We start from the raw sequence: 18,909 nt of genomic DNA, 5'->3' as shown, positions 1-18,909 counted from the left end.
GGAGAGGAAGTTGCATCACGACTGCTGCATGTCAGTGGGGCAGATTGAGTGCTTGTTGGCAGATATGGGAACGCATTTGAGGAAGCAGGTAAATAATTTCAGAGAGTCTAGCAGCGTCTAGCTGCGTGTCTCAGGTAGAATAGCATTGTTTTACTATTTGATCTGAATGGTCAGATCTGTTAGTTCACATTTAAAAATAAAACATAACCCAGCAAAATTATGTGGTTGGTTTGAACAGCTGTGAATGATGAGTGAGAAAAATATTTTTAATGGTAAATGGCCTGTATTTGTATAGCGCTTTTACTAGTCCCCCCTAGGGACCCCAAAGCGCTTTACACACCCAGTCATCCACCCATTCACACACACATTCACACACTGGTGGAGGCAAGCTACAGTTGTAGCCACAGCTGCCCTGGGGCAGACTGACAGAAGCGAGGCTACCATATCGTGCCATCGGCACTTCTGGCCCACACCAGTAGGCGGTAGGTGAAGTCTTGCCCAAGGACACAACGACTGAGACTGTCTGAGCCGGGAACCTTCCGATTACAAGGCGAACTCCCAACTCTTGAGCCACGATCGCCCCATGCATGAAACATTTGCACAAAGTTTTGCACTTGTGTGTAAAGGCCTTAATGGGGTCCATAACTTACTAAAGGAACTTCAATTCAATAAGACTTGAAACAGCAACTGAAACCATAAACTCAATAGGAAAGTGAATACTTAGGTGATCAAAGCAGAGAGCCTAGGGGTCATTTTCCCATAGACTTTAATGCAAACATTTGGCTGCCAGAGGAGTCACCCGCTGCTTTCCATCAAAAATATTTTAAGTTATAAGCACTTTCATAATGACTTTTATGTGCAGGGTATGTTTTTTGGTTTTGAAAAGACTATAGCAATGCTTCTTGCGGCAAAATCCATTTTCCCCACTTGTGAATTGCACTCATGTCAACAAGCAAGACATAATTAAGTGATTTTCCTTAAAGCTGCGATATATCCGACTTGGCGCACAACATATGGAAGTATCGGCAGAAGTAAGCAAACACTAATACTTTATACTTGCAACTCTGCAATAAAAAAAACCCTCAAAGTTATTACACTGGGTTCAAGTTACACTCACACACAGTAGCTATTAATAGCAATTTATTATGGGTCTCCTCTGTGACCAAAACATATCCAAGTGCAACGCGAGAATGTGAAAAGACAGCAGAAATCTGCAGTGATGAGTGAGAATCAGCAGCACAAGTGGACTGGCAGCCAACAATCCAGAGTTTCCTAATGACATGAACACAGCATTATATTATCATGCAATTCCTGTTTGACGCAAGACCTTAAGCAATCTGTAAATTTTTTCTTAGGCAAGTGTTGAGATATGCCATTTCAGCTCTCAGCATCTGCGACACCAATTCACATTTCATTTTTCTTCCTTCGCTTTTAAACTCAAACCATAAAAAAAATATGTGGGTCTCTGCCTTTCCCTCCATCACCGCTCACCTATGCTGCTCCGGCCTCCCCTCTTGGCAAACCTAAACCTTTACAAGCAGGTGTGGATCTGTGAGAAACTTTGTTTTAGTGCAGATGGCAGGAAATTCCAGTGAAATGACAGCGGCTCAGTCTAAACCACAAGTTGTTGTGAGCAGCACTCATGGACCAGATAGAGCAGGGCCAGCAGCAGCAGTGCCTATGGACCAAACTTGGACTCCTGGCCTGCCAGCGCCTTGAAATATGAGCAGCTTCACGAGGCGTCTGTTAAAACTCTTCTGCAATGGACTTATTCCTGGTATGGTGGGTACTGACTGACTCCAGTGTGTCTTTCCAAACAAATTTTGGGTGGTATTTGGTCTGAGCAACCCTGTGAAAACAGATTATGTTTTACATCTAGTGGTTTATTGTAGCCGATGTTTGGTGAACCATCAGTATTTCAGCCAGTAGATCAGTCAGGGCAGCATCAAGCAACACTTTCCAGCTTTTCATGCAGGGCTCCTCCACATGATGTCATGGGAGAATTAGCGAGTGAAGAAGCCGCACATCCAACACTACAAAGCCGGGAATTTAAAGTTTGTTTTTATATAAATCTTGTTACATTGACTATATTGTTAATAATGTAATCTATTACAGTTAGCTGAATAAACAGTTTGACAAAGTTATGCGGTCGTGTTTAGGACAGCCTCAGTTTCACTGGCATCTTCTTGTCCTTGAACACTTTAGTTTCCCTTTCAGTGGCTTTAACGTTGGTAAAATCAGCCAATTCATCAGTGACTGACAGTGTCAGCGTGTTCCAGCTGTTCATTGCACTGATATGATAATTACACAGAGGTTTTCTGGAGTGCCACATTTGCCTCATATGATTTATATTTTTGCATGAGATATCCCACTTGATCCACACCTAATTTTCTGTTTTTTGGGTTGTTTTTTGTTTTTTTAATCCTGTCATCAAGTGGAAATATTCAACATGTTTTCCACAAAGTTTTAGCCCGACAAATTTTGTATCTTTGGAAATGTTGGAATGTGAAGAACAATTTAAAATGTTGTATTTTTTCTGCCTTGGGACAAATTTCACCACAAGCTTCTTATATTGTTAACTCAATGCAATCAGTCATTCAGCACCTCATGTATCAACTGAAGGTGTTCCTGAGATTTATTTTTCTTTGCTGTAGGAATCTGACAAACTTTCCATTAACATGTAAAACGTTCCTTGTGCTGCCATGTAGTTGATATTTTTTTAAAAGCAGCAAAGTACGTGAACTTTAAAATGGGACTTATTATTCTCATTTCCAACTTCACAGTTCAAAATAATCCTTGATTTTTGTATTTTATTGGATGTTGGCACAGCCCCTCAGTTCATCCACTCTCTCAAATAAGTTGTTGTACTGATCAGAAGGTTGGTGGTTTGATCCCCCACCACTCTCCAATGCACCCATTGGACTATAAATGTGTGTGAATGTTAGATAGAAAGCACTTAAGCATTAAAAAAGTGCCTGTGTGTATGAGGTGTAGAGTAGAACAGCAGTATGTAAGATCGAGTCCATTTACCATCTGATATCAGTGACAGTAGCCAACAGCACAAATGTTGTTTCCTGCAAGATGTAACCTTTCATAGAAAGTTGAGTTTTTTCCCCCCTATATCATCATACATATAATTCGCTCAAATTACCTTAAAATATTGTGATATAATTTTGAAGCTGTATCACCCACCTCTACACTGAATTACAGTTCAAGTTACATTTCACTGTAATTCTGCATGCTTTGTAGCTGTGCATGGCTATTTTATCTAACGTGTGCTATCAAAATTATATTTAAATATACTCTGACACCAGATACTTTTGCCCAGTACATGCTTCTGTGTGTGTGTGTGTGTGTGTGTGTGTGTGTGTGTGTGTGTGTGTGTGTGTGTGTGTGTGTGTGTGTGTGTGTGTGTGTCAAAAACAAATAAATCGTAGTGTGAGCTAGGAAAACATACACAATCAATAAAAGGAAGGAAGTCAGAAGTGTTTACAGCTGTTTAAAATGGCAACACTAAGACAGAATGAAAAGCCAGCAATCATAAAATGAAGAAAGCCACAATGGAGACATCCAGAGATAATGGTGAATTTTCTGGAAGAGAATCATAGTGTTGCGCTTCATTGTTCGCATTGAAAATGACAGAAATAATTGCGTAACATCTGAAAGAGAGCTGAGAGAGAAGCCGGGTTTATTTCTTAGCTCCGCACAGCTTGCTAATCACAGCGTGATTATCAGCTTCAGAAAGTTACAGAAATGGCAGGAAACGAGCAACTTTGATTAGATGTCGGTAAGGTCCATGTGTGCGAAACCATTTGAAACTATACACAGCCTCACTGTGGAGGTAAGGGTTTAATGACCTTCTACCTTTATCAGACCTAACACAGAGGTGATGGTCTTAAGCCTTAGAGTGGAAGCTTCACACAGTAATTACAATATGTGGAGAAAATAGAACTTTCTCAGTTGCATCAAAGAAAGAAATGCATGCATGCGTCTACTTCCACATATGGAAGTGAACGTATTACTGAGTACACTGTTAGAACAACAACAACTTTCCCCAAAGGAGTGAAAGTTTGAGTCATATCTCTCTACCTTATTCACTCTCTTGCACTTGGATGCTGAGGAGTGAATATGGCACAGTCACGCAAGAAAGGGGGGAGAAAAAAAAAGCACATCAAAATACTCATTAAAGTAATGCTTTTAACAAGTTCCAGGACACAATCTTAACTGTACTCTGAGTATTCATTTCAAAACAACTCTCACCAACCCTCTTCTTTGTAAGCATCAGTGAAAACTCATGTTTTACTTCAACATTTCTCCCTGCAGTTCCAGCAGACCCTACGCCACCTTTGAAACACTCCTTTTTTCTTTCTTTAAAAAAATAAAAATAAAAAATAAACACAGAAATGTAAATTGATTTCCTTCTGGGAGTAGATGAAAGCTGCATATGTCGCTCTGCAGATTCTTCAAGCCATCATTAATTTTGACAGATCTCTTTAATTTAACTGCTATATTTGTTATGCTTGTATGTTAGTCTTAGGAGGTTCCCAGTAATAATATTTGAACTTTATTGCAACAACTCCCTCTGCATTGAGTTTGTTACTCTCTTTAGTGCACACGTCCCAACACAAACTAATGCAAAAAACAGCACATGATGTTGCTACTGGCAGTGGCTACATGCTCTGTAAGAAGTATACTTTTAATTTAACATAATAATTTTGTCATTTTTCTAGGACAGTTCCTCTTTGTTGCCGAGTTATTTACCAATCTGTTTGCTGGCACATTGTTTATTGCTGCTGCATTGATTTAATCACTTTCTGCTCTGCTCTCTTGCTGCTTCTGCTCCAACCTCCTGCTGAAGACCCCATGGGAAATAAACCAATTAGCTTTATTTTGTTATCCTTTATGAATGTGTGTTCATCTTCAAAACTGTACTGTAACAAAAGACAACAGAGCTTTAAAATATGGGACATGTTCTTAATATACCCTAAACTGCACTTGCTGATATTTTTTTCATTATGTAAAAATGGAAGAGGTCTCCCACAGAGGATTACTGCCAGCTCTGCCTTTACCCAACAGCTTTGATCAGTTAGATCAATCATTGTTTTGGTTTTACGGCCTATGGATGTATTATTTTGGTTTACTTTGACCACCACGCATGGCTTTTTATTCAGTATGAAGCCCTAAAAATACACTAAACACCACCTGCTAAGGACCAAAAGAGAGCCAGAAATAGATTAGATCTGAACACAGTGGACCATTAACCAGACCAAAGGCCAGACATTTCCCTCAAAGTTGGTGAAGACCAAAAGCGGAGCTAGAAGGAGTTAAAAAGGAACTAACCAGTCACTGTGCTAGGTATGCCAATTTAATTCCTCATTAATTCTATTCATAATTCATTCTAATCAGACAATTAAGCAGCTCAATGCATTTAGGCATGAACACATGCTCAAGACAAACTCCTGAAGTTCAAACCGAGCATCAAACCGAGGAAGAAGGGTGATTTCAGTGAGTTTGAACGTGACAGGATTGTTGGTGGCAGACAGGCTGGTCTGTGCGTTTCAGAAACTGCTGGTCTTTGGGGATTTTCCCACATAGTCAGCTCTAGGTTTTACAAAGAAGGGTCCAAAAAAGAAAAAAATATCCAGTGAGCAGCAGTTCTGAGTGAGAATGCTTTGTTGATGTCAGAGGAGAATAGGCACAGTCTTTCAGGTTGTTAGAAACGCAACAGTAACTCAAATAAATTCTTTACAACCAAGGTATGCAAAAGATCACCTCTGAATGCACAACATGTCAAACCTGCATATAAGCTGCAGCAGCAGAAGACCACACCAGAGCAAAATTGGACAACAAAAGACTAAAAAAACATTCCCTCATCTGATAAGTCTCAATTTCTGAGGCAAAATTCAGATGGTAGGGTCAGAATTAGGTCCCAACAACATGAACGCATGGGTCTATTCCACCTTGTAGCAATAGTGCAGGTTGGTGGTGAGGGTATAATGATGTGGGGGGGTATTTTCTGGGGGGCCCTTAGTACCAGCTGAGCATCGTTTAAACACTGCAGCTTAAGGCTGGGTGATATATCGAGTTTTAAATATATCGCTATATTTTTATACGAGATATCAGATGTGACAGTATCGTTTATATTGATATAGTCTATGTTACCTTATAATTATACTTGTGGAGCCGCAAGTTTGCCTCTTTTTCGTCCACTTTTGTCTCTACGCAACGTTACTCTGCTTCGCCTCTCCTTCACTGAACACAACTCCCCCTCCCCCATCGCTTCACCTGCAGGCAACGAAAAGATGGACACGGCAGCTATCAAAGAGGAGCTGGTTGGTAAAAAGAAAACATTTGGAGATTACCATTTTAGTGTGGCCAGCGTTATCTTAGTGCGGTTAGCTCATTAACGCATTGACGCCGTGCAACCCCACGCACGGGGCGTTCCGCAGTAACTCGTTAACGGAGATTTGCCGCGTTAATGCAGTTTTGGCGTTAACGTCGTTTTAACAAGATTAATGCTGACAGCACTAATTATTATTACTATTATTTGGAGTGTCAGATGAGCAGCAGAATAATGTATTCTGTTGAGAATGTCGCCTTATGTATAAATTCTGGTTGTGCTTACTGATCGCAAACCGATTTAATGTGCTACACTGCGCTCAGAAATCTGTCAAAAAATGTTTTAGTACGACTTTGGTAAACTACGGAGCTGCACCGCTTGATGGATTGTTGGAGCATTACGGCTACCGTAGTCAGGAGCCTCGCGGAGTGATACGTACTGTGCTTCAACGTAATATTACTGTATTTTGTGTGTATAATGACCAGAAATGGCTCCTGTTAAGAGACATGGTTACAAAGCGGATTTCAAACTCCCGGCTGTCAGTCACGCAGTAGAACTTGGGAACAGAGCAGCTGTGAAATCTGTGTCTTTGTTATTATGCTCAGCGTCTTTTACTTTACATTTTGACTGCACAATTGTGAGCTTTTTGTTATGCACAAAAACAACATTGTTTTATTTTATTTATAGAGCATTATTATTTAATAAATGCTGATAATTTATTTCTGAGTAATTTTTCATGTACATCTACGCTGTATGTTAGTAAAAGTGCCTGTGTGACATCTGGGAAACAGCTTTAACTAAGAACTCTCTTTCTGTTCTTACTTTATGGCTTAAAAAATATATATCGAGATATATATCGTATATCACCATCCAACTAAAGAATATCGAGATATGAATTTTGGACCATATCGCCCAGCCTACCTGATTATTGGACCACGTCCAATCCTTTTAACGAACCCATCTTCTGTTGACTGTTTACATTAGGATAATGCATGACGTCACAAAGTCCAAATCATGTCACAAAGATCATTGTACTAAAAATGCCTCCACAATCCAATAGAGCACCTTAACTAAGTCTGCTCTCAGATTGGGACATGCTAGCTTTTCCTGGCAGGACTTTTTGATGACGTTTCTCCTCAACTTTTTACTGGTTCGACGCCGATGGAAGCTTATTTCCACCACTGAGAAGAGAAAAAAAATAGGCTGCTGCCCCCATGATAATGGGTTTTGATAACGGGCGACCGTGGCTCAGGGGGTTTGGAATCGCATCTGTAACCGGAAGGTCGCCGGTTCGATCCCTGGGCTCTCCGTCCTGGTCGTTGTGTCCTTGGGCAAGACACTTTACTCTACTTGCCTACTGGTGTTGGCCAGAGGGGCCGATGGCGCGATATGGCAGCCTCGCTTCTGTCAGTCTGCCCCAGGGCAGCTGTGGCTACAACTGTAGCTTGCCTCCACCAGTGTATGAATGTGAGAGTGAATGAATAGTGGTATTGTAAAGCGCTTTGGGTGCCTTGAAAAGCGCTTTATAAATCCAATCCATTATTATTATTATTTTCTCAGACGTTTGACTTTGTAAGACAAACTTTTCAGATAATTAACTGAAATTTTTACTTCTGGATGGCAAAAAGAAAAACATTTCAGTTTCCACGGAAATATAGCTAGTAATAATTTCTTACTCTACTTGTGTTTTTAAATGGTAGCTTAAAAAGCTACTGGGTGCATTATTGCCACCTTTTAACTTTAGTAATATGTGAAGCCTAGATTATACTCTGTTGTGGACATGGACAGCTGGAGACTCGATGGCACATCAGTCTTTGAAGTCCACTTGAAGTTTGCTGCCTGGGTGCAACCATAGTTGGTGCACTGTGATGTACATTCTGCGCGGACCACCAACCCCAACTATCTCCAAACTCCAAAATTTACATGACTGGGACCCCAGTGGACTATATAGACCACAGCAGACTCATAGATATGGAAAGCATAAACCCTGCTTTACAGCTTACCAGCTGCTGAGGGGGAAAGGGTTGTACCTGTATCAGTATCTCTTGTACGCCACTACATTTACACTATTTGCTTTATAATAAACCATATTTAAATACTGGGGACCAAATGAATAAAAAAAAAAGCTTTAATACACAATCCAGTATAGTGTCGAAAGTGATTAAGGCATCGTTTGAGATCATTCACTGTTGCTTTATCTCTTGTTCAAACATTGACATCTAATGCATTTAAATATTTAAGGTATCCAAGTTTCAATCAAGTCCAACACAAAATCAACAAAGCCCAAGGAGGAACCTTTCCCTGCAACACAATCTGGATTCATTTCTAAACCAGAGACACTATAGATACATTCATACACTCCCGCACACATTTAATACATCTGTTTTCATGTGCTGTGAAAATAACCTTGAGCATGAATCTGGGATTTATAATTGTCATTTACAGATAAAGTACCCTCCTTGTATTAACTGGAACTCCTATAATCCCACTAATTCACTGGACTGCGCAAAGAAGAAAAGTTCTGGGAGTTGAAATAATTTCCCAAGTAAACATGATTTAAAAAGACATTTGCCCGCAGTTAATAAACACCAGAAACAATGTTGAAACAGTTACCTCGGATACTTGAAGCGAGTTGTATTACCCAGCTGTGTCACCCTCGGGTGTTGCAAAAGAGAACGCACCTCTGGCCAGGAATAATATTTCTGAACGAAACCAAAATGACTCTGTGCTTTTAGGGCAATAACTGTTAATGTCCGTGAAAGGTATGCAGGGGTTGGGCAGCTGAGAAAAACAAGTGACGACCCATTTCATCAACATGCTCTGTCATAAAACAACAGCTCGAACTAGCATGAGATCGGATGTGACAAATTCAGACTCCAGGCTGTTTTTTCAAAGATGTGGAAACAAATATTTATGTATGAAAAAGCAAATTAAATTCTTGCCTAACACTAATTCATCCCATATGACCCAGGGTTCGCTGCAGAACTCTTAATTAAATACATTAGGTCATCTTTCCCTACGTAATGTAAACACAAGTATTAAGAGGTCTTTCGAAACAAAGCGTATGACTTTGAAAGACCTCTAATGGCCACCAGAGGGAATAGCATTAGCCTTTTTTTTTCCCCAGCCAAAATCTGATCAGATTTTAGACAAATTTGAATCAGCAGGTTTTTCCCATCAACTGGTTTTACACAAATTTAGAGAAGTGGGTGGAATATTAGATGATCAAAGGAGGAGCAGTAACTGACTGCATTACAACAAACTTATTTCAAGAATTTATTTGCGTTTACAGTTTTGAGGAGATTTTCAAGATCATTTGGGGAAAATGCCACATTAAAAGCAGCTTTGCACAATTTTGGCAACACTCTCCTAGATTGGTTTTCAATTATCTACGTTTTTTTAGCGATTGCCATTTTTCCAGTTGCTGCTTTTAGTTGTTGTGTTTATGTTTAATGTACTTTAGTACTGTTTGTATTAAAATGTTGCATCTTAAAAAGATAAACAAGGACGCATTCTGAATATTAGCTATACATCTTCTGACTTGGCTCAGAAATCAACAGCAGCACATCAGATAAACGAAACGTCAGATAAATAAGTAAACAAACATGCATGAATGCAACTTTTTCCAGTTCTGATACAACACTGACACCTTGACTGAGGGTTCAGTAAGACACACTATGTTACCATAAATGCAATAAAAGCTTCTCTAAAGCGTCAAACCAAACATAGCAATAGTGAAAGTTAGCAAGAGAGCGAAACTAACAAGGAAAGATTTGTCAGTGGAACTTTTCAGTTGTGTCAATTCACTTGACCTTACTTAGCTGACTTAACAGCTTGAGGTTAAATCCCAAAGTGCTGCAAACATACAAATAAAAGCTGTTGCTATAACAAGTGTGAAATAGCTCCAAACTAGCTGCTAGTTTCTACCATGTTGTAGCAGTGGTGTGGGAAGAGTGAAGGAGTAAAACACAGGACGTAATTAAACAGGTCCTGTTTTAAAGCAAGGGATCCGCTAAGTCTATTCTTGTGTTGGAGAACAGACACACAGGACACACAGGACTTAGTGTTTTGAGTTAAGATGGGACTAATGTGAGCTCACCTGGAAATCTACACACCTTTATATAAATAAAGGCTAAAGAACAAGAGTAGATCAACATCGGATCTTAATCCAAAGGCTAGATCGGTGAATCCCCTGTTGGAAAATCTGTCAGTAATGAACTTTTGAAACTGGCTGAGAACAATAAGGATGTCAAAGACGCAATCTAAAATCGTTAATGTATTTTTGCTTTGGGGAACCTTTTTCTTGCCTTTAACATTTTTTTTTTTTTAAATATAAAAGGTCAGAAAATAGTAAAGATTGCATCAATATTTCCTGAATCCAAGAGCATCAGTTTCATTCTAAATCTAAGGGCAAAAAAAGAAAAGAAAATACAAAACTGATGGTGACAGCATTAATGACATGACATGACATGAAGAATTGCCCAAGACTTCTGAAAATAATGATGTGTTGTAATTAATAAGTTGTTTTTCCAGTGCATTAATCTCTGCTTTAGGTCTAACATTTAAAACAGCAGCATGAAGTCAGATATTATCACTAAAAAAGACAGCGAGCAAAGATAAGAACTCAAGTAATATATTTAAGAGAAAACTGTATTCTTTTTAAAAAAAAAAACCTTGCTGCATTATTAAACATCAAAAACCTGCAAATAAGTAATCTCCCTAACAAACGGAAAAACGAACCGAACCAATTCCATAACCCATTCAGCAGAGGTAATTAATGATGCCGCTAAACAATTCATTAACCAACATATTTTTCCAACTACAAAGCTTGTTGGTCTCTCAGTTCCTAAGGGAAATGATAACATTTCAATATATACTGGGGATCAGAGGGGGCTTCTCAGGAACTGGGTTACAGCCATGTTGTAACCCAACATAGCTGGACTGGCCATCGGGCATACCGGGCATTTGCCCGGCGGGCCGATGGTGATTTTTCGTTTTTTTTCCGTAACGGTATAAACACTGAAAGGTGGCGGATTGGCCAGATGAAGGGAGATGTGTAAAAATAACTCAGTTGTTTGGTGGTGGCTATTGCGGAGCTTCTACAGATTCAGTAACATTAGCAAGTGGTGGAGGCCAGCAGATACAACACGCTGGCAGGTGGATGACGGAAAGGCAGGAGGAGCAGAGACCCAAGGCGGTGAACTGAACTTTAGGTAAGAAGTTATGACCTGCAGTCTATCTGGGTCAGATATAAACCAAGTTTAGGTGGAGTTTATTTTCGTTATGCTGACTTTTCACAGTCAGTTACAATAGCTCGTACGGCGTACTAGCTAGCATGACGGAGTTTCTATACAGCTGGGCGGGTGCTATGATGTTATTGATGTTGAACTTGTTTTATCTTATTTTATTTATAAGGTTAATTATTAGAGTTTCCAACCGTCCTGTAAAAAACGGAATCGTCTCGTATTCAGAGAAAATATTGCGCGTTTCGTATTGAGGTGAAAAGGAGCACAGTTTGTCCCGGACTTCAGCTACAATGAAAAAGACACAAAGCTGGAGTTATTCTGTCTTTGCTGCACAGCTGCCTCTTCTTCTCTCATTCTCCCCCCTCCCTGTCCTGTTTCTACTTCAATAATGAAACTGATCAATGATCAGCTGATCGGCTTTTCTCTCATTTGTTTATTGCCCACTTTGCGCCAGAAAGAAGAAACCAGCGGATGTCGCACTAAACAACAGCAGCACGTTTAAGCTTGATCAGCTGTTGTTAGAATTTATTTATTATTCATTTCTAGTATCAGCTGATGTTTGCTGGAGCCACAGCTGTAAAAGCTGCTGGTCATGATGTTGGTTTGGTTATCTGGTGAGAGGGAAACATGAAGATGAAACCAGGAGATGTCCTTACTGAATCATCAGAGCTGAACAGGTGATGGAGAAACAGGTTTACCTTTTAGGTGACATGAATGAGTTGAAGGGAAGTTATGAACTGTTTCTGAGAGACAAATAACACCAGGATCCTTTTTATATGTAGCTGACAGCTGGTAACTGTGCAGGGGAAAGTTGTATTCTTTCTCACCTGTCTTTCTATCTCCTTTCACTTTTTAAAGGTTGCCATGTTAGAAAAAATATTTTGCCCTGCCATGCTGTTTATTGATGTGGCAAATGAATGGTTTATGAAAATATATCTAAATCTGTCATCAGTAATCAGTAATGTCATGGTCGGCTGTGTGGCAGGCAGGCAGGAGTGGTGGACCCAAAATGCAGGATTCTCAGGACACGAGGTTTAGACAGAAAATGCAGCTTTATTGCTGGAGCAGAACATCAAGATAAAATAAAACTCACAAAAGCAAACAAAACTCTAAACAGAGATGCAGGAGGACTGGAAATCCTAAACACGCAGCAAGTGAGGGTGAACAGACGTTAACGATGCGACACCGAGTAGGGGAAGACACAGACACTAAATACAAGAGGTGAACGGAGCAAAGAGGAAACAGCTGGGAGACACAGCTGACGTTGATTACACTGACGAGACAGGGAGAGCACAAAGCTGAACGCACTGACAAAGGACACAGACCTACAAAATAAGACAGGAAGCACACGCCAGACAGAGAGACTCGTAAACAGGCATAATGACGTCATGGACAAACAGAGGGACATATGGGCAGAGAAGACTAAGCACAGGCAACCTAAACCAAACATAAGGGCAAGATAACAAAACCTAAACCAGACATAATCATCATCAACATCATCATCAGATAACTAAAGAATCAGAATATAATTGTAATCAAAACAGTATCACCAGAGAATAACCAATCCATAATGCAAAAATAAACCAAAACATAAGAAACTCAAAATGCTGGGTCGACCCGACCCAGGACCGTGACAAGTAATGATCATGTCTCACCTCTAGTCTCCTCTGTCTTAATTTCAGGTTTTCACCATGTGTTCTAGATAGTTTAGGAGGTTAACTCGACCAAGCAGTCTACTTTCGGGTACAGTTTAGAATACCAGAATAGGGAGGATGGTGTAGGTTTAAGTTTATTAGACTGATACATATATACCAACAAGACAGTGTACATCACTGTGACAACAGCGTTTGTTTTCATTCAAAGGCTTTATGGTTTTTCCTATAATACCTGGTGGGCCAGTCTCTAGTCAAAATGCCCGGGCCGATTTTTTGTCCCAGTCCAGCCCTGTAACCCAATGACACATTTTGAATCTGCCGTTTACATTTTGAAAGCGGCAATAGTAAAACAATCCACTAAAACTGAAATGTTATTGTTATTTTCTCTCCCCGGTGAGAAGTTGAGGCGAACATACAGCACAACTGTCAGGCCAAACAAATACTTTAGGTAGAAACAAACCTTGGCTTGCTGCTGATTTCCCGCTCGTAGCACCATGGTCCATGTGAGAACTTGAACAAACAATCTGAGCATCTGGTGAAATAATCTGTGAGTCATCAGTGTTGACCAACAACCTGATCAAACTCCCAAAAGCATATTAAAGTAACTTAGTGGTTTCTGAAAAAGCCAAAAATCTTGTTTATTGCTCCTTTAAGAGTCACATATATAACATTAAATTAAGTTAATAAATTATCAGTGATTCCCCACCTCAATGTACATCTCAAAACCATCAATTCCCAGCACAAGCTGCATGTCAGTGACACCATAAGACTAATGATTAAAACAAGCCTCCTCATCGGTTTGCCTCTCAGTAAGCCAGATTTCCACCCCCTGCGCAGCACTTTTCATTCCAGCTACATTACATAAATCAGCAGACTGCAGAGGAGTGGAAAGGAAAAGTCCCATAAGTAACAGGAGGGAAACTATCACAGGGAACCATTTGGGCATGAGCTCACTATAGTGTATAGCTCTTAATTGCCTTACTCAAATGCTTGTTGCACAATCAGAATAAGTTCTTGTGTAATCCAAGATACAGAGGTAAGATTAGACCTGATAATAACATTTCTTGAGGACAGCGTGGAACTATTTTCTTCCACCCAGCGATGATTTTCCTCACTTATCATAAAACTCCTGACAGGTCACTGTACATTTGCATCCATCATACATCAGCTGGAGTCCATTTACAGAAACTCTTAGTTTTCTGGGGGTTTTTTTTTTTGGGGTGGTGGGGGCTTCGTTAGGAGAAAACACATCATATTGTTTCAAACGTGCTAACGCGTTAAACTCCATGACAGCGAAAAAAATCGTGAAAAAAACTTCATAAAAGTGCAGTAAAGTCACATCAGGCCAGCTGTTCTTACCGTGTGGTGTCCCCTCATCAGCTTGTTGTCAGTAGGTCTTTGCCTCGCGCTGACTGCACGCGGATTGTACTTCCCACTGTCACTGCAGAGCTGTCGGCTCAAGAGCTGCAGCTGCCTAGCTGCCCGCGCGCGCACGCACGAACTCTCTCCCCTCGACGTGAGCTAATATACGTTCATCTGTAAGCATCTGTTACTGCTTTTAAAGCTCTTTCATAATGCTGCATATGAAGCGCTCGTTGAGTCTGTAGTGTTTTAACAGTGAGCAACGAAGTAAAAAAAAAAAAAAAAAGTTTAAAAAAAACGACTTAGACCAGGGGCGTGTCCAGAAGGGGGGTATGTGGTGAGTCTAAATATGATTGGCCCCCAATCTGAGTTAGAGGGAAAATATTAATAAAACAGAGAAACGTTGAAGTGCTTTCATTTTATGTTGTCCTTGCAGCCAGTATGTATGGAAGCTATGGAAGGACTGATTCTTATATAGCGCTTTTCTACTCTCCCAGAGTACTCAAAGCGCTCTATATAACATGCCACATTCACCCAAACACACAAGCACTTTCTCTGTACTTAATGCTTTCTAACTACATTCACACACATTCATATCGGAGAGCAACTTGGGCTTGACATGCAGACTAGAGGAGCCAAGGATCAAACCACCAACCTTCCAATCAGTAGGTGACCTGCACTACCTCCTGATGTACAGCCACCCCATGCCCTCTGTAAGTCAGAATTTCAAGTTAGGTATTTCTAAAGAACTTGGATTTTTGTGTTGTTGAGTTGAAACTTTGAGATGATCACTCAAAAATATCAACATCTAACATTCAAGCATTTATTTTTCATCAAAAGAAACAAAAAAGTTGTTTTTATTTAGAATTTTTTTTTCTATTGTTGTTGGTTTAGAAACTAAAATGAAAAAATAGAGATAAATCTTGAAGTACTATTTTGGGATAGTATTTTTGAAAGAAAAGTTGAAATAATATTTCAAGTTTAATCTCGAACAAGGGTGACAATTATTTTAACTTTTTTCTTGAAATGGCACTTTGATATTTATCTACAAAAATAGATTTTAATCTCAAAAAGAATTATATTAATAAAATTTATATTGTGTGTGGGACAAATTTGGGCTACATCATTGTACCATACTGATCTACTTTATCTGCTCCTGTTTTTAGATATATAAGATAAGAAACTTTACACTGATTGGTAAAATCGGTTTGGGAGTTTGTTGGTGTGGTAAGGATGGAGTTCTTGTAAATAAATTGTCCCTTTTGGCTGATCAAGAACAAAAGGACCACCGTTTTATACTACACTCTCAGACTGCTGTAGCCTGTTTACATTATCTTCAGGTAAATTCACCTATATTTGCTCATGGACAGTGGCTTTACATTTTAAAAGGAAAATACGAGAGCATTTCTTTTTTTTAGGATAAAAAACTGCCCAGGAGTGAGCTGTCTTGGTGGAAGCTTGCACCTTCTACATGTAATATGTTGTATGTGTGAAGTATTGAGTCTTTAGTCATAATTTGGGCATGTATATCACTATAGTCTAGCTATAATATACATAGATTTAAGGCATTTTTTTATATATATAGTCATCGTTTAAATAGAAAGTTTTAACCTTAGTAAACCACACATATGCCGGCTAGTTTCACGTCTGTAGATTTCATGGTTACTATGATTAAAGAAGCTTTAGGTATAATTCATAGTAAACTTACTTCAATCAAATTGGAACATTTGGTAGTTTTAACCAACCTCACAGGGCAAAATCTCTAAACTGCTAATGAGTACTGGGAAAAATGTTTTCCATACATACAAACTGTTTTTATCACTGTATGATTCTGATAGAAGTCCACTTTCTCATTGAAGAATGGCTATTTGATATGTTATCCTCGTGCTAAAGTCAATAGAAGGCATGTTGACTGTAAATCAGTTTATTGATTATTAGCACCTGCAGCACACGGGTCAGAGCAGGACGTTAAATCTAAAGCAGCTCCAGATGTGCTCTAAATAGTTTAAGCCTCTTAAGACAAATGCATCTGTAAAACTATAAGTATGCATAACAGAAAGTTTTATTACGGTTTTTCCCTGTACGGTTTACCACTTTTCCTATATTATAACTGAAAGAGACTTAATATTAAGTTCACATGGCTTCTCTTCACTTTATGATATTTGTATTTCCAGTGGTTTCCCTATAAATTGTGTTGAGTGTGTTTGAGGTGCTTGGTGTTGACCTTACTTTCACCATATTCTGGTTTCTGCTCCGCACAGTTTCCTATATGGTGTCTCTGTCGCTGTCAGGTCTGCATGATTTATACCAGGGTGAAAATTGATGGCACACATTACCATCCCATCACTGCCAGCACTGACATGTAAACTCCCTGCTACTCCAACATTTGTACCAATCACGTCAATACTTGGACACACTGCATAACAGCGTGTCAAACATCTGTCTCGTCCTCACGCTCTTAAGACTTTCATAAATACACAAAAGAGGCAAACAAGCAGAAACCTTTCATCTGTGTACATGATCACACAGTAAAACTGCAAGTCAGAGTATGAGTTCTGATTTCTGAGAAGATGCACAGAGCTGTAAACAAGTCCTCTGGGATGGAGCTGCAAACAAAACCAGATGGGCAAAAACAATTCACAAAAGAACGTATTCTCCATGAAAATTTGGGACACAGGGGCTTCGCTGCTAACTAGATGCAGAAAGCAGCTGGTGTTAATCTCTCTTTTTACCATCCCTTCTCTTTAAAGTCATTCAGAAATCTTTTGAAAATGAGAATTAAAGCATTTATTCAGGGTAAAACACAAGTGTTTTATCTGCAGCTCATTTTCATCTCAGAGCAAACAACAAATCACTGGAGATGATGGACTGATGTTCCAACTTGGAGAATTAAGTAGGTTCTCAAATTCACATGCTTTCAAGGCTTTTTCATTGTGGGATATTTGGTATTTTGCGATGAATATAAAAAGATATGCAGGCATTTTGACACTCTGCAACCAGCAATGACTTTAAAAAAAAATCAAATTAATGTAATAAGAGCTCATCATTTAACTCAAATTGGTAAGTGTCTGTCCCATAAATTAAATAATCCCAGCATTTTTGGTATTTCAGATATTTGGTTCACTTTTACTATAAAAATATGCCGATATGCTATCACCTCTCAAGCCCTCTGGAGACACATAATGCATAGATTTTATAGAGCGTGTCCTCAGCGATTTTCTTTCCTCTCTGTATTACTTGACTTTCTTTGTGTTGAGGACCTGTTTCTTCTACATCAGTGTTTTATGTTAAGTTTTATATATATATATATATATATATATATATATATATGAAACACTTACTGTTTGCAAGGTATAGCAAGAGGTGTTACTTCCTTTTCAAGACTTACAAGCCAAAAGGGTCTAGCAAAAACAGCATACAAGCTAAAAGATTTGGTTGATACACCTCCTCGGTTTGCCTCTACTTTTTTTCTTTGTTTAACCCTTGTGTGGTGTTCGTATTTTTGTTACTCAGCCAGTGTTCATGGGTCTGGTGGACCCGCTAGAGTTTTGGCTTTCCAAATTAACACTATCAAACAATTTTATGTTAAATTACTCAACAGATGTTTACTTCATCCCAATTACAAGACATATGAACAGCAAACATGGTTAATTTTTTCCCTTTACCTTTGTTAGATCACATTTATGAATTAATGTGCTTCTCGTTTTTCTTTTATATAAAATGTTATAAATAAATCAGTTATAATCAAGTGGAGTGAGTGGAAAGACACAACACATTTACACGTGAAAAAATAATTAATTGTTTAATTTTTCTTTTGAAAAAAACTGAACACGGGTCTCACAGACCCGAACACCATACAAGGGTTAAGACGTTGAAAAAAATTGTTGCACAGCACCTGTACACTAGGTGTCCTCAGTGAGCTTTCTATAACAACGGTGGGCAACTTCAGACCTCGAAGGCTGGTGTCCTGCAGGTTTTAGATGTGCCCTTGAACCAACCCAGCTGATTTAAACTGCTAAATGCCCCCCTCAACATGTCCTGACGTTCTCTAGAGGCTGGTAATGAACTGCTTATGTGATTCAGGTGGGTTGACCCAGGGTGAGATCTAAATCCTGCGGGACACCGGCACTCGGGGCCTGGAGTTGCCCACACCTGGTGTATAACCTGACTTTCTTTGTTTCAGGCCTCGTGTCTACACAGCTGTCGCTTTTCTCCACTCACTCTTGTATATGTAAATAAGAAGAGTGGTCAGGTCAATATAACTAATCTTCCACGTTTCCATTTGGGTGTGTTTTCTTTTAATTAA

General features: G+C 39.3%; 1 protein-coding gene across 1 annotated transcript in view; it reads right to left on the bottom strand.

Annotated features, from left to right (window-relative positions):
- glis1a (GLIS family zinc finger 1a) overlaps window positions 1-14,847 on the bottom strand; it is a 71,535-nt gene extending 56,688 nt beyond the window's left edge. The window contains exon 1 of the mRNA XM_085389188.1: window positions 14,601-14,847. The gene's annotated coding sequence lies outside the window, so the exon portion shown is untranslated. The remainder of the gene's footprint in view (window positions 1-14,600) is intronic.
- Between the last annotated feature and the right edge of the window lie 4,062 nt (window positions 14,848-18,909).

Source organism: Rhamphochromis longiceps, linkage group LG18 (assembly GCF_057381845.1).
Source record: "Rhamphochromis longiceps isolate RC_006_pf linkage group LG18, R_longiceps_female_GT1.1, whole genome shotgun sequence".
Classification (NCBI taxonomy): domain Eukaryota; kingdom Metazoa; phylum Chordata; class Actinopteri; order Cichliformes; family Cichlidae; genus Rhamphochromis; species Rhamphochromis longiceps.
The sequence above is the reverse complement of the archived record's forward strand: the minus strand, read 5'-3'. Positions and strand labels throughout refer to the sequence as shown.